Consider the following 23296-nt stretch of genomic DNA (forward strand, 5'->3'; position numbering starts at 1 on the left):
ATTTTCTTAGCGGGAAGTTAAAAAAATCTGTCTATCGGTTGACCCTGCGGGCCAGCCCCAAAACTTCCCGCTGCTCGAAAACATTGTTGTGGATACATTTTCGAAAATACGTTTGTATTCCATTGTTTTCGAAAAAAACCGATTTTAGCATTTCTTTCTCCCACGATATCTCAGGAACGAATTGACCGATTTTGATGGTTGAGATGGCAATCGACGCGTTTTAACGAAATCTAAAACTGATCAAATTTCGGGATTGTTGAGTTTAGCTGTTTCAAAGATATTCACAAAAAACCGTTTTTTACCATTTCTTTTGCTCGCGATAACTCTCGAACGAATTATTCGATTGAGATGGCTAAGGCAGCAATCGACGCGTTTTAGTGAGTTCTAGAGTTGATTAGATTTTGAAGTCGATCGTATGAGTCGTTTCTAAGAAATCAATAAAAAACTAAAAAAAAAAATATTTTTTTTTCCGTAATTCGCCAATATTTTCGAGTCTACTTGATCAAATGATCTGAAATTTTCAGAAAAGTTGATGGCCAACATTCTCTTTCGATTGCCGCCTTAACCATCCAAATCGGTTCATTAGTAAAAAAGTTATAGACCGGTCACACACACACACACACACACACACACACACACACACACACACACACACACATACATACATACATACATACAGACACACACACATCATCTTGAAATTAGTCAGAATAGCTTCCTAGGACCTCAAAACGTCGACATCTGATGAAATTTCGATTTTCGCAAATCGGGGTGAAAACAATAACTTCCCAATTTTTCGAAAATCGTCGATTTTCTTAGCGGGAAGTTAAAAAAAAATTTCACACTTAAGCCCAAATATAATTACTTTAAAATTACTAATTACTCATCAAATCACCAGAACTTAAAGTAAATGATAAACTAAAAATATCAGACAGAAGTAGTTTCAGTTTTAATTTCATGCTCGAAAAGGTCCAGCTATCAACGGACTTGTTAAACTTTATTCTGAGAGTCCATATTTTAATTACGTTACTCTCCTGAACTACAACCTCTACATCAACTACAGGATTTTCAAGGGAGCCCTGGGTTTAAATACGACATGGCAACTTGTTCGTATTCATTCGCTCGTTCTCTTTAATACAACAAATGTACCAGCTATTATTAAATGCGTACAGACAGGGAACCTGCTCACTGGTTTGTTCCTTCTTAAAAAACAATGAGTTAATTTTTTTGAGTAATTAATATATATAATAATAATAGTAAGTAGTAAATAGAGTGAGCTCGGGTACTTAAAATTAGTCGAGTATTTTTAAAACGATAAAATACGGAGATAATTTATATTAGACTTTGCGTGGCCTGGCCTCAATCCGCTCCAGGATTACTTGACATAATCCATTTAATGGACCGTTTGAGAATATATATGTATGTATATCTAGCTCGATGCTATTCAAAACTACTCATTTATCTATTGTAAACGTTTATGTTCACTCTTACTCATTCCTCGCGTTCATTCTGCACCACTTAAGTAATCCTTTAACTCCGACTGAAAATCTTATGTGTGCTGTTATAATACAACATTTATGGCTTACATTTACATTCATAACTTATCTATTATGTGACATTTATTTAACCTGATACTATTTGCTTACTATTATTGTCATTATTATTTATATTTATGCTAAAATTCAATAATTGGAGTTTGAATCCAAATAACTCGGGAAATACTGGGTCTATGGAAAAAATGAAAGAATCACTTTTTGTAGGAAATTTTATTCTCTACAAGTTTGATCCTTTGCATTTTCATCGTATCTTTGATAGATAGTTCGTAATTTTGATTTTAAAAAATCGGTTTCTAATTTTATTAATAATCTTCTCCCACTAGTGAAACAGTTTCTTTAAAATAGGAATTCTGGCTAAACTATTGAAAATATGACAAATATGAACCTGTACAATTTTGTAGGAAATTAAATTTCCTACAAATAAGTATTCATTGACTTTTTCTGTATATCCAGTAGTTTAGACACAATTTGAATTCAAAGTAAAGATGGAAAAAAATTTTGAAAATTCGTACATTGAATTTTTTCTGACAAAATTTTTAGCTGCAATTAATTAGCAGTGATTCATATTTGCGATATTTAAATTCATTAAATTAAAAATTTATACATATTGTAAAAATATTAGATCAGTTTGAAATAAAAATAGATATCAGCATTTAAATAAAATTGAAACAGTGACTACTTTTTATGTCATTATTGTGAAGGTTCACTGTCACAGTTCAAGGTGTCGGTATTTCTGTTTTGCAGTTGAGTATAAGCAACTCGGTAAATTGTCTTTTTTTATGCACGTATCTGCTTATAGTTCACAGTCAATGTATATATATATTTCCTCACTCAAGTGTAATGTGCAAAGGCTGATTATATTTTTAGTACATCGATTTATAAAACAGTACTTTAGTATTCATGTTTATTTTATTACAATATCGAATTTTCATTTGAAAATTTCAACACAACGAGCTTCATATTCTAATTCATTTTAAATTATATATCAATACTTTAATTCTAATATTCATTGACCTTTCTTATATATTTATATATTTCTTATATACTTATATATTTATATATTTATATAATCTTATATATTGACCTTTCTTATATATTTATTTATGTTCGCGTGTTTTTTTATTATTTTCGTATTTCTATGATTTATTTTCCTAATTTACCTACATATATATTTTTATTATATTAAATACATTCTTTTCGTGCCATTAAATGATATATATAAAACCCAGATATATATATAGCTCACGAAATAAAATGTAATTTTGCCGTAACAGCAAATGACATTTTTATTACAACATTGATATCTTTTATTATTTCCTATTACTTAAACCAATGGGCAAATGAACCATTTATTATTCAATTTAAGTTATGAACAACTTCCTAAACTTGTTAATTATTTCCCAGCAAAAATAATTTCGATCTACCGAACTTCGATTTTATCAAAATAAATATTTTCTTGTTCCTCTTATGTTCCATATTAATAACTATCAATTTATTTATACCGAACTTCTATTGCCACCGAAAACTTCTTCGAAATTCCATATTTCCAATCCTAGAATTCTTTCACATCAGGACTTTTTGTCGTATGGATTTTCACGAAAACCCTTGGAAATTTTTTTTATGTAAGAAATCCTACTAGACTCTTCTAGGGATTTTTAAAAAAATGGCGGCAATTTAAAAAAAATACAAATTTAAAAAAAACGGAAACAAAATTAAATCAGAAATAAAAATTTGTTTTTTCTGGAAATAAATTCCAGTATTTGAGATTCTTGAAGACTTAGGTCTCTCTTCAGTATAAAATCTCCGCGCAGAAATATAAAAATAAAAAAATTTCATAAATTTATTTCTTATACGTTTCATTTGTTTCCACCCCAAGTGTATCTAGGGAGACTAGCAGATGGAATTTATCTTCATTCCTGTGTTAAAAAAAAAAAAAAAAAAAAAAAGGCAATAAAGTTGTCCTCCGTACGAAACAAGAAAAGAAAATTCAAACTTTGTAGATAAGTTTACGAGAATAATAAATAAAATGAATGCCTCGGAAGAATGAAATAACAAAAAAAAAAAAAAAAAAAAGCAAAAGGCATATCATTGATAATAAGTAATTATTATAGATAAAAGCCGTAACACCCGGGGATTTATCTCAGATCCATATCCGTCGTGGCTTAAAAACCAGTGAATTAAACTTTCGTTTTTTTTCCGATATATATTTGTACATATATATTTTTTTCCCTCAATATCCATATTTTCCGTATATTGAAAAAGACCCTCGCTTCCTTTTTTTTTGTAGTTCACGCCCCGAATTTCGACGTAAAATGCTGATAAAAAATATGTTAAGTAAGAATATAGTTATGAGATAAAAATATTACTTTTCCTTACGATTGTAAACTATTGTCGGTTCCGGTGCGACGTATTGCGTAATTGCATAATTCAATTACTTGCCTCAAGGTTTTTTATATTAGACATTTATACGACTGATGAGAATTACGGAAACCATTAATAGCATGTTTATACAAATCATTTATTTATTTATTTTTTTTATTTTTTACGAATAAAAAGAAAAAAAATATTGATTATTTTTAGATTGAATGATAATGACGGTATTAGATTTGATGAAACAGCAATTGTTGGAGGAATAGTTGAAAGGTCATGCCCGGTGTTTAGTACATCAGTATATTGTTGTGTGGAGAATTATGTGCGTGCGAAAATTGCCGGTGATGAAAATCGATCAGCTGTCATAAGTTTTAATTGCTTGGACGATGCATCTCACGTTCTACTACCGAGAGTGATGGAATGTTAATGTAATTATGATAATTAGACAAATTACACCGAGGTCGTTGGATCAAAACGAGATTGCCGTTCAATTTAACCGATCAATTTTAATTGTATTCAATTATTAGAGATTTGTTTTTTAAAATTAATAGAAAAGGTGGAAAATTTATATGGATGACTTTGAATTTAAATTGTGTCCAAACTAATGGATTTCTCGAGAAAGTCATTGAATACTTTTTTGTAGGAAATTTGATTCCCTATAAAATTGTATAGGGACATATTGGTCATATTTTCAATAGCTTAGCCAGAATTCGTATTTTAAAGAGACTGTCTCTTTAATGGGATAAGATATTTAATAAAATTAGAAGCTGAGCCTTTAAAATCAAAATTACGGAGTATCTATCAAAGGTACGACAAAAATGTATATAAACAAATTTATAGAAGATTAAATTTCCTACAAATAATGATTCTTTTATTTTTTTTATACACCCAGTATTTCCCGAGTTATTTGAATTGAAACTCCAATTATTGAATTTTTGTAAGAATGAAAATTAAAAAAAAAAAAAATAACAATAAATTAATTAATAATTAAATTTGATTTGAATAATTACTTATTTAGCGACTCGCGCAATTAAAAAAAATTCAGGGCCAGTTTGATAAAATTTAATTTAACAATTAATGTCTTGACACTTGAGACGTGTGCACTGACGTGTATACATAAATAGACTAGATAAATCGACCAGAGATGAAAATAATTTTCATAATAACAACAATACTCTTTACTGCTATTAATAAATTTATTTTAAAAAATAAAAATGTAATTAATATTTCCCGATTTAAAAAAAATGTTTCACGCGTTTTTTGTGAATCATTTGATGAAAAATATTGTTTAATCTGTAAATGGAAATAAATAGATCGCGTGTCGTCAAAAAGTTGCATTATCATGACATGTATTTATATTTAACGATCTATATGATCTCTTAATAAACTCTTATTATTTTTCATCGATAGGAATAATAAATTACGCTTGAATTTTTATTGTCAATCTCTGTTTTCAATTGACAACATTGTTTGCATTAAAATCCTCGTTAATAAAAACATCAATTGAATTGTTTACATATTTTTATATGTATAAATATATATAGAGTAATTAATACTCATGAAAATTCGAAAATTCTAGAGTAAATAAATTCAGCTTACGAAAAGATCGAGTTCAAAAATTTCTGGAGTATCTCAGGTATTTTTGATAAAAATCTTAGGGTCCAAAAATTTTTGAAAACATGATTTTAGTTAAGAAATAAGCGAAAACATGAAAAAAATTCAGTAAAAAATTCTTCTATAAAACTACAACGGTTAAAAAAAAATTCAAATTTTGAAAAAATGACGTCATAAATTATTGGTAAAAAAAATGGGAAACTCCTTTTGATAAGCGATCACTTTTATCAAAAAATGTACTTATATATTTAAAAAAATCGGTCTGTCAATTGACCCTGCGGGCCAGCCCCAAAACTTCCCGCTGTTTTCGACCTCAAGAATCTCGAAAACATTATTGTGAATACTCTTCGAGCTCGAAAATACGTTTGTATGCTGTTGTTTTCGAAAAAAAACGTTTTTCACCATTTTTTCTCCAACCATATCTCTCAAATAAATAAACCGATTGAGACGGTTGAGGTGGCAATCGACGCGTTTTATCAAGTTCTAAAGCTGATCAAATTTTGAATTCGATTTATCGAGTCGTTTTTGAGATATTTCAGAAAAAATAAAAACAATTTTTTTTTTTAATTCTTTCGACAACGGTTTCTCTTGAACGAATGAACCGATTTTGATGGTTGAGGTGGCATTCGACGCGGCTTATAAAGCTCTAGAGCCCAGTCCATTTTGGAATGAATCCATCGGGCACATTAAAAGTTATCAAAAAAAAACATTTTTGAAAAAACTTTATTTTTGGAATATCTCTGAACGAGCCCTACCGATCAAGGTCAATTTTCTCTCGGCTTCAAGATATTGACAATCCGCGTCGAATGGCACCTTAAAGTTCAAAATCGGTTCATCCGTTCAAAAGATACAGGTATTTACATACGTACGTACATACATACATACATACACTCGGACATCATCTTGAAATTAGTCAGAATAGCTTCCTAGGACCTCAAAACGTCGACATCTGATGGAAATTCGATTTTCGTAAATCGGACCGAAACCAATAACTTCCCGAATTTTTGAAAATTTACAATTTTCTTAGCGGGAAGTTAAAAAAAAGATAGAAAAATTTTAATGACTGAATTGTTTCTTAAATTTCCGTTAAAAACCAAATTTTGAATTTTTGAAAAATCTATACCTCATAAATTATGAGTCAAAAAAAACTTTCAGAAAACTGACAAGCTCCCTACGGTTTATACAATCAATACTAATTCTATGTCATTACTACGTATCAATAATAATAATAATAATAAAGTACAAGCTATTGTATTAAAATAAATCGTTGATTCATGAATATGCGTCCATAGAATAATTAATAATTTTGTAAAGGATTAATTTGATAATTATGTGAAATAAACGCCGCGTACGCTGATGACGCTCGGCATAGCACATTGACATTCACACATATCCGCATGTATATAAATATATATAATATGTATCTATAAACTGCGTTAGACTAAATCCGTACAAAATAAGTATGTAGAAATTCTGCGCATATATTGTTCAGAAAATGAATGAATATAAATATATAAATACTGTTCAAAATTTCCACGTACTCGAGCAGATTCAGCCGTCGATGTATTATCATAAAATCATTAAATTTAAACCACTACTACGATAATCAAACCTTTAAATATCTGCGCGTATATACAGAGTGTACACAATTATTATTTGTAATTCGTATAATCTGGGATATAAAATATTTTCGTGCTATTTAATATATTTAAATAATGTAATTATCTTTGGAATAATTTACATTATTGAATTTCTGTAATAATTATTATTATTGTTTTAAATATATGATTTTAGTTCGCTTGCATGAAATCGTAAAATGCCGCGTTAATTAAATGTAATTTTATTTTATTTTTAATTTTCGCGGGAAAATTAATTTTGAAAAGTCAGTTTTATTCAGAAATGAAGATTGATTTTAATGAAATTTCATCTCGATGTTAAATTTATTAATTAAATTTTTTTTTTCATTGTAATTCACTTGTCATGTGGTTCTTTAGTTTTTAATGAGGTCAACTGGGTATTTTAAGCTGTAACTTGAAACTAAAGTACCGAGTTGTGAAAGCAAACGTCAATTATCGAAAAAAAATAATAATAATTAATAAGTCATATTGATCAATTAAGTAATTGAAATTAGAGCTGAGTCATTATTGAATCATCATTAAGGATAAAGAATAATTAGTTTTTTTAAATTAATGAATTCAGGTGAAGTATGATAGTAATTTAATTTATTCAAAGGAAAATTTCGTCGGAAATAAAAAAAAAAATTTTTTCAACTTGACTTTGAATCAAAATTGTGTCCAAACTACTGGGTTTACATAAAAAGTCATTGAGTACTTTTTTGTAGAAAATTTAATTTCCTACAAAATTGTGTAGAATCATATTTGTCATATCTTCAATATTTTAGCCAAAATTCGCATTTTAAAGAGACTGCCTCATGAATGGGATAAGATTTTTAATGAAATTAGAAGTTGAGCCTGTAAAATCGAAATTATGAACTATCTATCAAAGATATGATAAAAATGTATATAAACTAATTTATAGAGAATTAAATTTGCTATAAAAAATAATTCTTTAATTTTTTTTGTAGACCCAGTATTTCATGAGTTATTTGAATAAAAACTTTAATTTAAGTTTTTGTAAAAATAAAAATATAAAAAACAATAATAATAAGGTTTAATAGTAATGGTTTTTACTTTATAAGGATTGCCCGATGTAAGAGTTCTATTTCAACTTAATGAGAGAACAGAAAGAAAATTTATCTTTACAATTGAAGTCAGCTAAGCTTTTTTTCCTCCATCGCTAACGATCCTATTCTATTAGATTTCTTGTACCACTCGTTTTTTTTTCTTTATATTAGTCTACCTATACTTTTTTTTACTTTTTAATTTTTTTATACATCTTAAGAACACAAAAAAATGCATCCTCTTGAAATCCCCAGGAAAATACCGGAAACCCGGGTGAAATCGATCGAACGAGCCCCGGGATATAATTGAAATTTATCGCTTCCGGGCGCTAGCTGAGGTTCCTTCACAACTTCCATGATGTGCTCGAGAACATTTTGAGACTTTCAACTTTTTTTTCGCAATAAGCACGGAAAAACCCGAGCTGAAATATATAGGCCACATTTTTTTTTTTATGATTACATTTTTTACTTTGAGCTTTTTATTTCCTTGTCTGCTTTTACGTCTGTTTGCCCGTTTCGATGTCAAGTGCGCGCATTTTCGTACCTAACCTCAATATTTCACTTCGTAGTTTGTTGTATTTTATTTATCATAGCCGAAGAAAGTTTATTTAATTAAGAAAATTGTTTCCAAAGTATCTTTAGATTCCGTAAATGGTATTAAGTGAAAAAGATCTTTCAAGATGATTGAATGACCAATTTTTTACATGACCAGTTTCCAAAAGTTTGTTGCCGCCATCTCCAATTAAGCTCCAAGAGCTACAACTACTATTCCAAGTTTTCCTGAATTTAGACAGATCAAACTAAGACATTAATCAGCGATACCAAACTTTGCTAAACCGTAATACACGAGCGTTAAATTGCCAACGGTTTCGGTAAACTCGAAAATAAAATTTCAAAATAAAACTTTTTTTCTTTCAATCAAGAAACTTAAGTTACAAATTGAAAACGTATAAATTAATTAGAAATTTATATAGGAGAGCATGAGTTATAATGGCCGCTCAGAAATTGATCATCCAAATTTCATTAAAAAAAAAAAAAAAAAAACAAACAAATGCTGTTTTTTTCTGTGAAAAAAAAATTAGATCTGACTAAAATTTGGTCCTGCCTGAAAAATGGTAATTCCGACTTACGTAGATCTAATTTTTTTATGATCCTGAAGTTAGCAGACAATTCAAAATTTTTGGATTTTTTTTTGAACAATTGAATTTGAAGAAAAAAAAAACTAAAAATATGCACATGTAGAAAATTTAAAAAATTACAGGTCCAATTTTTTCAAATATTTTTTTTCTTCTGGTTTATCGTCTAAAAAAAAATCAAAAAATTATTAGACGTTTGCTAACTTCAGTATCATATTTTTTTACTTTAGATCTAATTTTCGAACTATCAAAATTTTTAATTTCGATTTCTACAGAAATTTTTGAAATCGTCGTAGAAAAAAAAAATTAGATTTTAAATTCTAGATCTCTTTGAATCTGAGTAGATCTAAAAAGATCAATTGGTCAAAAATTTTAAGTACCAAATTATCAAATTTAAATGATTGAAAAAAATTAAGATGACAATTTTGCCCGACTTTCCCTTGAAATAAACCAAGAACTAGTTTCTAAAAATATATGGTATAGATTTAAAAATAAAATCCTCGAAATAATAATAAAAAAAAATTTTGATGATAGCAAAATTAAGTGGTTGCTAAAAATAGGATTTAATAATAACACTATTTTAAATAATTGATTTGTCTTATTCATGTGACACATTGAGAGCTAAACGGAAGTTATTAATTTATAAAAACTACTACAAGAGTATTACAACTCATCGTCTTGAGTTAGCTGTCAGTATTGGCTCGTAGGCGTTTGTCAGTAAAGAATAAGCCCAAGAAGAAGGTCGAGCCGATGATAAGAACCAAAGAGCCAATACAAACTCATGTCAACCAAATAATCATTATATATCATCTTCAACACTTCAACATATTTATACATATACTCGATACTTATTTTGCTACCATTGACTTAACGTATAAATAAACATCACGCGGTTCGAAGTGAGTCTTCAAATTTTGATTGCCCTAATTAAATCATGACGTCGGTCAGGCGTTTAAAAGCTCAACTTTTATTTGATGCTTTTAGTTGCAACTCAAGTGGACGTGTGTGTATGTGTGTGCATTGAACAACGTCGATCAAACGCACTTGTGTACACAAATATACTTATATAGTTCATTCTATATATGTACGTGTTGTATTACAAAACAGGGTTTTATCAAACAACATAACCTGTTGCCATTTCGAAATAGCTTCCGGGTCTGATGCAATTTCAAAAATATTTAGCTTTGTATCTATACTCTACTCTACGTCCACATTTTTTACTTTAACCTTTCAATTAACTTTTTTTACAAATAAATAAAAATACTGCGGGCGTAAATATTTTGAATCTACGATTTTTTTTACTTTTTGTTTAGACATTTTTTAAATGTTATGAAAAAGTCACGAGATTTTTTTTTGAAAGAGGGACTACACAAATATGGGGTAATATCCCTGATTAAACAACTGAATTTGATCGAATTAAACAGAATTAAATTTTTAATTCTATTTAATTCAGACAAATTCTGTTAATTCGGTACCTAATTTAAAAACGAATTCTGTCTAATTCGGCAGGAAAACCAGAATTTGTCCAAATTAAAATGAATTTAAATAATTCTATTCGATTTAATTCTGATTAATTCGAAAATAATTCTCCAATTTCTGGTTCTGAATCCGAATTAAACTGAATTAAAAGGAATTTGAAATTTTTAAATCGGTTTTATTCTGTTTAATTGAAATTCAAATTTTCAATTCAGTTGAATTCTGTTTTGCAGAATTTGTCAGAATATAACAGAATTAAAATTTTTAATTCGGTCGAATTCAGTTGTTTAATCAGGGATGGGCTACCAGAAATTAGAAAAAGTTTTCAAATATTAGATAAATACCCAATACTAATTTGGTTACAAAAAAACGAGGACCCCCCCCCCCCTTCTGTAGAGAAAACTACGACTCAGCTCAAAAAAAAAAATTTAATGATTTCAGAGGACAGTAATTACTAAAATTAATAATTTCTCAGCCAATTCTTCTTTTACTGTCACATATCGTACAGGATACAGATAAATGTTAAAAAAATTCGTAAAAATAATAATCATATATCATTATATGAATAATTTCCTCGCTCTCTTGTGATAAATGAACCCGATAATTATAAGCCAAGTTCCATTATCGGCTGTCACCATTGAGAGTTAAATATATATCGATTTCTCGGTACTTAACACAAGGAACTGTACAGCCGAGAGTGCAAGAAAAGATCGATAGCTCAATTATAAATCCTTTGATTAGTGCCGAGTATGTCAGACTCATTTGCAGTCTTTGAGAAAAATTATATAAAATTTAAAAATCAAACTACTAAATAAGTAGGATGTACATATTAATTATAAAATAAGATAATGACGTCAACTTTATAAAATGTATGATAATTTAAAATTGAAAAGATTTAGCTTATGGATTGCATTATATCAAGTGTTGAATTTACCGTTTGTACGTTGAATTTTTAACCGTAAAATTAAGTTACCGGTGCTTTAATATTATTATCAGACTAAAAGCCGGTGCAGTGAATGCTTTAAATTTTATGGCGTCGATAATTTTCAGTGGCATGTCCCAGAGGGTAACATATACTGATGATGGTCCATGTGAATTCCCATCGTGTCCAATCAGAGCGAATTCATAAGAGACAGATAGTCAATATTCTGTTATCTATTTACGTCGGTAGGACATGCGTCCATACGACATATTGATAATTTTATTTATATAATAAAAAGTGACTAATTTATTTTATGAATATTTTTAAATACCCGAAATTTGTTAGTGATACTTATTTATTTAGTCTATAAAAATCTCCCTGATTAAACAACTGAATTCGATCGAATTAAACAGAATTAAATTTTTAATCCTATTTAATTCAGATAAATTCTGTTAATTCGGTACCTAACGTAAAAATGAATTCTGTCTAATTAGGCAGGAAAACCAGAATTTGTCCAAATTAAAACGAATTAAAATAATTCTATTCGGCTTAATTCTGATTAATTCGAAAATAATTCTCCAATTTCTGGTTCTGAATCCGAATTAAACTGAATTAAAACGAATTTGAAATTTTAAAATCGGTTTTATTCTGTTTAATTCAAATTCAAAATTTCAATTCAGTTGAATTCTGTTTTGCAGAATTCGACAGAATATAACAGAATTAAAATTTTTAATTCGGTCTAATTCAGTTGTTTAATCAGGGCTGGCGACAAGATTCTGGTGTCAATAAATAAATAATAGTAATTAGTCATAGGATATAATTGATTTTTAGTTGAATTGGACGATAATTATAATTTTGAGATTTAAATCGAGTGACCGAGTAGATAAAAGTAAACCAGTGATAGATATTTTAAGGTCCTGCTTGAACTTGACTGTCCTGGCTTTGAGCCATGTATCATTTTAACGACTGTACATCGGTCAACAGTGTCACTCTTGTATTTTAATAGTAATTCTTTGGCAGACCTATTTTTTTTTTTTTTTTTTCGCTACACAATAATTGTAATATTTTTATTATTATTATTATTATTATTATTATTATTATTATTATTATTATTATTATTATTATTATTATTATTATTATTATTATTATTATTATTATTATTATTATTATTATTATTATTATTATTATTATTATTATTATTATTATTATTATTATTATTATTATTATTATTATTATTATTATTATTATTATTATTATTATTATTATTATTATTATTATTATTATTATTATTATTATTATTATTATTATTATTATTATTATTATTATTATTATTATTATTATTTTTTAATAGTAGACTATGAGCGCGAAAGTTAAACCCATTTTACTTCCGCTTAAAAACTTAAAACTTTTACACTCACGTTAAATCGATTATTAAGTTTTTATAGTGAACTAAAATGAGATAAAATGTTTACGTTCAAAGCGAAAATTATAATGAACAATTCTAAAGTTATTTTACATACAAAGTATAGTTTTATGTTCAAAAAATTACTTAAACTTAAAATTTTTAGTGACGGCTGCCCGAACAGATATTTGTAGTCACGATAACTCTCGAAAGAAAAATTTAATCCAACTAAGTCTTGTTCCATTGGCCCTGGATTTCCAAAAAATATAACCCTAGAAAAAATCACCGCTGAAATCCTTCGTGTTTTAATAGAATTAACAAAAAAAGACCAAAACCGATACTGTCCAAGTGCCGACATTTTTATTTTTGTTTTCGCGTTCTGCCGACTGGTTAGTGGTCCCAATGGTGCGCCAGTAAATTAGAAGATGGCGCCATAAATAAAAGCGGCTTATTCAAAAAAAAAATATCAATGATCGTAAATTAACAATGAATTTTTTCACTCCCATGTAAAAAGTTAAAAAAAACAGAAATTATATATAATAAAATAAATCAAAGGAGAAATATGCTAGTGTAAATATAAGAAATAATTCGTATTTGATTTTGTTTTCTCATGATTTTAACGTCTTACTATATTGGAGTTTCTTTGAAAGACTCGATAACTCTGTACTAATAGCCTCAGGGGATGTAAAACTCTACTGCAACCCCCACAGGAATCGTAAGCCTCTCACAAATATATAAATACATATATAGATAAATATTAAGTAAAATTGAGTTTTCATGGAGTATAAGTTTTAACAATGTCTATAACTCACTTTTATAATTTGTCTTTTTTTTTTTTTATTATCTGCGGCTATTAATATTAATATTATCATTGACTCGAATTAATTTTATTTGACTCCTTCGGCCTTGGGAGAGGCTAAGCCACAGTATTAAGATCATTTTTTATATTTAACCTTTGGTTGCATTATCGAATTTACTTTTTTTCTTCCGAATAAAAATTTATCATTTGCATGCATCGAGTGTACGGAAAAAATTAATGACTTTATGTAACATAAAAAAAATTCTAAGAGCTTTATATTGATAGTAATTGTCATATTTATTTAATAACATGCATGTGATTATTTTATAAAGTTAATTTATGTCGGTTGTAAAATGAATTTTTTTATTTTTCATTTGTGTCAGGACTTTTTTTTTTAATAAAAAAAAAAAATTGCGGAAGAGGAAGAGGTAAAAAGAGACAAGACAATGCAAATGAGAAATTTTCAGTCGTGTTTTATTCTCGTCACTGGCTCTGGCGAATTTATAAATAATAATGAGAATAAATTGGCGCGGCTAGTTTATCTGACGAGTACCTTGGTCGTCATTTTGGTACAGACGATTTTATTACATTTTTTAAAATTAAGTTAACAAGTTCGGTATTAAAATTTTTTTTTCCGACTTGATGAATTTATTTTACCATTTTTTTATGCTAATTTTTAAGAGACATTTTACATTTTTTTTTTTTTTATATTCAATTTATGGAAGCTCTTAAAAAATTTTTTATTTAATTAAAACTAAAATTAGTTGTCGTTTTTTAATTTATTCCAAGCCTATAAAACGCAGAATTCCTGATTGCGATCTCTGTGGGTCTGAATTTTTTTTCTAAGAAACTTTGAAAATTCAAAATTTCAAATTTAAAAAAATTTCGCGGGCTTTTAAATAAAATAAAATTGAGAGCTAGAATCTAAATAATTCTAGTGAAATCGATGACGATCTAATCAGATTTGAATAATTTCCCGCGGATGTCATTTGCAGAAGTAGAAAATTGAGGATTTCATTTTCCAGCATAATGATTATATGTAAAATATTAATTATATAAATTATTCAAAATAAATTATTGGGTGATGAATTTGGCATCGTAGGATATGTTGTAGTGGTTGTGGCTGTGAAGACGTCAGTCTTGCCAAAATAAAACGGGATTGCTATCAATAAACATTATGTACACTGGGGTATATATATATAATATATGATATATGAGTGTAAGCAAGTAAGTGAGTGAGTAAGTGAGAGTGAGGGTGAATAAAATCGGTTGACGGAGGTTCAGTCCCTGAGGATTTTTTCGATGACTCATTTATCTTGATGGAACGTTTTTTTATTTTTTAAATTAGATTGTTTGTTTCACTGGTTTTATATTTTTTTGTAAAGTCGTTTATTTAAAAAGTTTTTTTATTTTTGGGTTGAGTAAAAATAGTTTTTTTTTTAAATCGAGAAAGTGAACTACGCGACTCGGACGATGAAGGTTAGAATACAAATATGTAGATATATATAATTTTTCGGATATTTTTTTACGGGTATTTAATTTTAATTAGCTGATTTGTAATTTAAAAAAATGCTAATTTGAATAAACAAATAAAAGATTTACATGAGTATGCATTTTCTGCAGACAAAAGGTCTCGAAACGGAGACGAAATTTAATTTTTACCGTATTCAAGATGATTGCAAGAAGTTGATGGACATTGATCGAGTCTGACAGTTCGATGAGTTCAACGATAAGAGAAGAATAATAGCCAAGAGTGTGTACTCTTCATTCTACGTCATTTCGTCTCTACTCAGAAAATTAATAATTCTGCTTAATATTTAGTCACCTCCTCGTCTCACTATCTCGCACTATTTAATTTAATATAAATTTATTTAAAAAAAAAATGACTTGATCTCCAGGTCCTCAGACTGTACTTAGATCCTACACCTAATTTTTTTATGTATCAACCCCGGGTCAAAAATAAAACTTGATTCAGGCTTGCTTAACCTTATTTTCTTTTGAAGTTATCGATTTGCCGACGATTTCTTGATAAGATCTCGACTTTTTCGACTTAAATTTAATTTTTTTCAACTTTTTGAACTTTTTTCATCTCAGTTTCAACTTATTTCAACTTATTCGTATTTTTTGATCTTAGTTTAAACTTATTCGTCTTTACTTCGAGCGCGATAGTCATTCACCTTACTTTTGACTTGCTGAATCAAGTCGAAAAAAAGTTATTTATTCGTCTTACTTTCGCCTTAATATATCAAAATTATGTCACCTTACCCGAGTCGAAATTTAGAGCCCACTTAGAGCCTTCTAAAATCGGACCTATTTCGGACTTGGAGGCTCTAAATAGAGTCTGTTTCTATGTTAAATTAGGTCCGATTTTGGTCCCTGAGGTGCTTCAAATTTCCGTTTTCGGCACTTGCGGGCTCAATCTAGGACCTGATGAAAATTAAAATTAGGTCCGATTTAGGGCCTGTAGCTCTAGTTTATTGTAATAATAATAATATTCATAATAATCATCATAAATTATTCAATCATAATGAATCGAAATTTATTACGGGACTAATATGGTCGGACTTGAAGGCTCAAAATCGGACCTCTCAGTGAATGTTAGGACCTCTGGGTTCAAAGTCGGAGCTACAAGGCTACAGGGCTCTAAATCGGATCTATTTAGGGCTATAGGGACCTATATAGGCTCTAAATTTCGACTCGGGTAGTTTTGACTTTTTCGCCTTATTATTTAAGTCGAATAAGTCTAAATCAAATCAATTTCGACTTGATTTAAACTTTTTCGTCTTAAATCATGACTAAGTAAGCCAGTTAAGTCAAAAACAAGGCTCAAACTCAATGTATTTCATATCTCGGTAAAAAAAGTCCAATTTGTTCTGTGAAAACCGGCTCCAAATTTCGACTTGGTAAACCAAGTCTAAATCAAGTTTTATTTTTGACCCGGGAAGGCACGAACCGCAAATGAATAATTTAAAAATTCAAATTTTGACTTCCAAAATATTTCAACCCTCACTGACTTGAACCTTAAAATATATTGAAGGCGAATGAATGTTTGTCTGCAGTAGATGAGGTGCTGTCATGTGCAGACTGTGTCACCAATCATCAACAACAACAAGAACAACAATAACAACATACCACATACTACACACGTATTTAATTATTACATGAAACTACAGTTTCGTAAATTTATTAGAGACTTGACTCGGAGCTAAACTCCCTACGGACTTAACTAACTCATCAACAATATATTGAGCAAAACTTTTGTCAATGTTATGAATGAGGTAACGGTAACGATAATTTAATTTAACTTGCCATTAATTTATCTTAACTTGTACACGTGTAGTTCGTATGCTTCAATCAGTTATCTCTATATAAATCATATATGTGCTCGTATATTTATATATATAAATAGAGTCAAACAAAAAGTGTGAAGTTGGTCTTGTGTATAAATTTGTGGGAATTTAACAGATATATTTACTAAGGTGATATTTGATTCAAGTTCGAGAGAGTTGACAATAAAGTTTAAGTGACCTCGAATCGAGGCAAGTGTCGCGATTAATACGCTGACAAGTTGGTGACGGTGAGCACGGGGTTGGATATCGTAATAATAGTAATACTACCACCACTACCACTACTACTACTACTGGTACGTGATTGCAAGTAGTGATGCTGGTTTATTTATAAATCTTAAAACCGGCTTGCATGCTCTTGGCTCTCAGCATCATCGACTTTTCCGAGGTACACGTGGGGATACATTGTTCGGCTAATTGCACCAGTACAGGTAAGAGCTGAGAAATTTATCCAACACTGGCAACTCTGTACTCTCGTTACAAGTGTCATGGTTACATGTCACTTTACTTTACAACAACTCGGGCACTGCTTGTTGCAGGTGACAGCTAGCCATTGTATTTATTTATAGTTTATTCAGATATATTTACTGTCTTTTGAATTCATACAATCACTGATAATCTATTATATATATATATATATATATATATATATATATATATATATATATATATATATATATATATATATATATATATATATATATATATATAAGTATAATAAAGGTCAGCCGTTAAATGTTTCCTATAAAAATTAAATTTCGGGAAATCTGGAGCGAAATTAGACCCGGAATAAAATGGACATAATTTTGATACGATACTTAAAGAAAGTGGGGCAAGTTGGTCAGTTTTTATTTATTTTTACTACACCCGAGTCAAAATATTAGACGTAAGTTGAACGTTCTTAACGTTTTAAACGTAAATTGAACGTTCTTAACGTTTTAAACGTGAATTGAAAATTTTTAACGTTTTGAAAGTAAATTGAACGATTTTTTTGTATTTTAGTTCGTAAAAAATTGGTAATTTCACGAGTTATGATTTTAGTTTAATGATAACATTAATTAATTTATTTCAATATTTGCGATCAAAATTTTCATAACCTTGATATCATAATATATGATCAGGTATAAATTTATAGTGTTAAGATAGAAGTATGAAACTGAAAAAATTTTTTTTCAAAATACGAATTTTTTATTTAAGAGCCAGAAAGGCGGACGACAAAATTTTAGGGAATTGACGTGATTATAATCCAGGAGTACAAAATCGATGAGAAAAATTTTTTGATATGCTTATGTTTTCTTATTGTAAATCTAAATAGGTTTTAGTTACGTTTTCGATTTATGATACTCCAGTCTACGTTTTGAATAAGTTGAAAGCTGTCAAATTGAGTTTTTAATGTCCAAAACGTTCAATTTACGTTCAAAACGTTAAAAACATTCAATTTACGTTTGAAACGTTGAAAAAGGTCAATTTGCGTTTAAAACGTTAAGAACGTTCAATTTACGTCTAATATTTTGACTCGGGCAGTCACTAGAACAATAAAATAAAAAATTTAAAAGCTTCAGCTTCAAAAAGCTCTCAAGCAAATAAATAAAATTACGAATCAAATTAGATGATTGTCGAAGATAAAGTACATGATAAGACATTGATGAAGATAAGTTAAGGGATTATTCACAAGCTTAAAGCCCGCAGCACTACAAGTGTTGCAAGTTGATGGGATAATTGATCACTCAACTACTTAACCAAAGTTATAAATAAAAAGTCTCAGTTTTAATTATCAATTTTTTTATCTCCTTTTTTTCCTTTAGTTCTATTGTCAGTTTAATGCATGTTTGATGTTGAGTCAATGAACATTCACAAACAATAGCTGACCGTATCTACTTCTATTGCAATTGAATACGACTAGTTCTCTGAGACGATGACGGTATCGGTTCTCGTTATCGCATGTCTGTGATTGTACGCTCGGCTCATAACTTCATGTGTTGTGTGATTATATATATATATATATATATATATATATATATATCTACATATATATAGTATGAGCAGGCCTTTATAGAATGGCTTTTGACAAGGCCGTACACGTTTGTTTGGACAAGTTAGCACGCGACTACCAGCTATTGTATTATATATATATATATTCTATTGTCATTTGTATACATATATATACATATATAGATTTATATACATATCATAATGTGTACACTTTGATGAGGGAATATCTCAGACCCATAACTATCGGATACACGTGATTAAATATTTATCGAAGCTAACGTTTGCTGTAATTATCACGATACCTAGTGAAAGTCATTAAATATCATATGATATATACATTGATAATCATAACAATAACGACAACAAACTAACGATAGCCGATGAATATTTTTTTTATGTATGCAATTTTGTTATCACCAATTTAGTCATATATTTTTAAAAACCCAGTTAGCAATAAAATATTTAAAAATATATATACTGTGTTTAATTATTCATATATTAATTTTAAATGAATTATTAATACAAATTATTGGATTGAAAAAAAACGAATAAGTTAATTTAATAAATCACTTATTGTGCGTGGAAATAATTTTAAATCAATAAACGTTCGTTTTTTTTGAATAAATATTTAAATGTATTATGCGAAAATAATATTTTAGCTGTGATATTATTTTTATATTTCAAATGCGTACAAAAAATGACAACTGGTAATGAATAAAAAGTTTGTATGAAAAAAATTGAATCGGAAAATTAATAAAAAATAAAAAAAATTTTTTCTGTGTACGATAAATTATTTCAGGTACTAGATAACTTTTGAACTCAAATTTATGACTTGGTAGTGAAAGACAATTAATTTATGACCCATTAATCAAATAAATTTTACTCATTAATTAAAATCTATCAAATTATAAATTAATTTCAAATTTTGGTCCCGGTTCAAAAGTAATTAATAATAAAAATTCAAAATCAAGTCAAAATTTAGTTATCATTTTTATTCCCCTTCCCAGGGAAATCAACCGAAAAATCACCTATCATATTTATATATAAGAAATTACAAGATAAATGACGTATGTCCTAGACGCTCCGTTAATACTTACAACTGTTAAAGTCAAAGCATTTCCGTGCTTTAACGAGCTAACTAAAAATCCCAAAATCCAGCTAAAGCCCCACAAGTACCAAAGTCGGGAGTCACATGACTCGAAATTACCCCAGTAATTTATTTAAAAGTTTGCTCGAATAATAAATCAAAACTTACATTTTAATAAAGTCCTTTTAGATTAGCTGATGCCAAATGTATATTTATACATCAATATATACAATATGAACTAGTATAATAAATTTTATTCACTTTTACGTCAAACACAAGGCTAATAAGCTCAATCGAAGCATTATGCACTATTCACTTGAATTAAAACTGACGTTTTGATACTTTGTTTAATCTAACGGTGTTCTATACACAATCCTCGTTTATAATAATTATTATAATAATAATAATAACTGTATTAACAAAATATATATGAGGAATAATAGCAACTAGTAGGTAAAATTAAATATTATTGCTTGGAAAAAAATTGCACACTTTATTTAATGAAGTAAACACGAAAGTAAATTCGCTTGATTACCGATCACTTGTTTTGAATTTTAAAATGGAGCACAAAACTGGGCAAGAAAAAAATTAATCACTGGAGAGAAAAATTTGTCTGAGAAATTGTGAGTTTAAAAAAAAGTGTGTAGAGAAAATAAGGAGTAAAGAGTGTTAAATAACGAGAATAATAACAACACACACTGGATGGCGGGTCGACCGCGACTGAATCGAATTCTCGAGTCGAGTCGACTCGGATCGGAGTCGGCGGTGGCTTGAATGAGAGCCTTGCCAGAGGGAGGTGATAGAGACAAAGAGAAGGAGAGAGAGTGAACGAGGGTGTCCGTCTATACCCGAGTAGGTCGGGGTGAGAGCGAAAATAAACAGGGTAAGAAAGAAGAGAGGAATTGGAGGTTGATAAGAGAAGAGAAGAGGAACAAGAGGAACGAGAGGAGAAACTGAGTGTGGAGGAGAGTAAGGGTAAAGGGTAAAAGGTTAAAGAGGGATGGAAAGTGGCACATTCAGAATTGCCTGACATCAAGACACGATTCGTCTGATATCGTTAACGAACAACCAAAACTGTCACATGGATTTTTTTTTTTTATTTGTTTTTTCGTATTTTCATTCAGACGTATTTTAGTTTTTTTTTTTTTATTTTTTGCGTTATCGTCTTGACGTCCACCCAGACGATTTGTGAGGGTCTTGTGAGACGGAGCTCACGATTTATTCCTGTGGCAAACGTCCAAGTAACTTTTTTTTTTATTTTCAGTAAATCCTTGAGTAATTGTTTAATATTTTATTTATTTATTCGTCCTGATTAATTAAATTATTATAATTATTTATTCTACAAAAAAAAATTATAATTAAAAATTTTTTTTTCAATTATTGAGATCTATGGAGATCAAATTTTAAAAAGTTCAAAATGTGAATTCGTGAAAATTAGAAATTTTGACGTTTAAAAAAATTGGGTTTTGTTTTTAATTTAATTAAAATATGAAAAATAATTTAAAAGATTTGACATAACGCATTAACACATTAGTGACGCAATGCGGAGATTTAAATGTATGTTTTTTTTTTAAACCATTTTTATTTCAACTAAAAAAATTTAAATTTATTCAATGGCGCAGAGTAAAACCAAATAATGAGTAAATTAAAAAAAATATTATTTTTCAACGTCCCCATTAGTGATATTTAAAAGTTACATAACCATATCCAGAGCTCCGTCCATGAGGGATTGAAAAAGGACACGAGTTTTAAAAAAAGTTTCCAAAGCACTGTCGATAACATTGCCGCTCATATCATGAATTTTTATAGCTCCCAATTGAGAGTCTGTATTACCCTCGAAAACCCATATTTCGATTGGTTCGCCAGCCATAGAAAACAGCCGAGCTATTTTACAAAAAAAAAAAAATTTTTATTCCATTGGAATTTATGCTAAAAATCAAACGAATATTAAACGCTGGAGTTTTTTTAAAATTATTTCGTATTTGACAAGTCCTTTGTCTGGATTTTAATTACGCGCCTTTCTCTCTTAACTTTTAATTAAAATATACCCTATCAAAATAAAAATACTGTTTATGAACGGTTTTTTTTCAGTTTAAGTGTTTTACTGTTCATTTTCAGTTTTTCAACAGTAAAATAATTACAATTTTATGGTTACAATGTGCGCAAAACAAACTTATCTTATACCCACTAAAAGCTGTTAGTTTGCAGAGATTTTTCAGTCATTATCTGAAATTTTGACTGTAAAAAGACATATAAAAATACCAAAACTTATAACTAAATACTCCTTGAGTGAACTATTTATAAACTGTCATACAACTACCTTAGAATCGTATGTCTATGGTAATACAGCTCAAGTTCTGATCTTACCAACCAAGTTAAAACCACAAAAAAATGGCCGAAAAACTGATATTTGATAGCTTGAACTCAGTAAAATCGAAAATTCGATAATATTTTTTAAATGATTATCAAAAAATAATTTTTTGATTATTTTTCAGTAAGACTGAATTTTTTATCAAATTATCTTAATTAAATTTAATTTTAATCAAAGATTTTATATTAATAACAATTATTCATTTTTATTATTCCTTTATATATAATTAACATGAAATCGTTTTGAAAAACATAATATATAAATATAACACTAAAAAATTTTCATAGAGAAGCAAATTAAATTTTTTCACTATACGTAAGTATTAATAAAATTAGAAAAAAAAACTAAATATTATTTTCTTGCAACAAATGCTTTTATCATATTTTTTTTAATTAGCAAATTCAGCAAGTAAAAACTATATAAAATTATCGTAGTTTTGTCTCATTTTTCTCATAAACCGCTAATAAGAGCCAAAAAGAAAACCTGCGTAACATTATACAGCTTTCACTGTACTTTAAACTGAGTCTTAAAAAAAATAAGTAGA

General features: G+C 28.6%; 1 protein-coding gene across 3 annotated transcripts in view; it reads right to left on the reverse strand.

The window, feature by feature from the left end:
* Positions 1-21148, reverse strand: part of LOC130677965 (octopamine receptor beta-2R-like) — a 39048-nt gene extending 17900 nt beyond the window's left edge. The window contains exon 1 of one of the 3 annotated variants that reach the window (XM_057484909.1): positions 20550-21148. The gene's annotated coding sequence lies outside the window, so the exon portion shown is untranslated. Of the gene's footprint in view, positions 1-20391; positions 20518-20549 lie in introns of those variants that run through there. The other 2 variants (XM_057484907.1, XM_057484908.1) reach the window with 2 other exon arrangements.
* Between the last annotated feature and the right edge of the window lie 2148 nt (positions 21149-23296).

The sequence above is a fragment of the Microplitis mediator genome, chromosome 11 (assembly GCF_029852145.1).
Source record: "Microplitis mediator isolate UGA2020A chromosome 11, iyMicMedi2.1, whole genome shotgun sequence".
Lineage (NCBI taxonomy): Eukaryota > Metazoa > Arthropoda > Insecta > Hymenoptera > Braconidae > Microplitis > Microplitis mediator.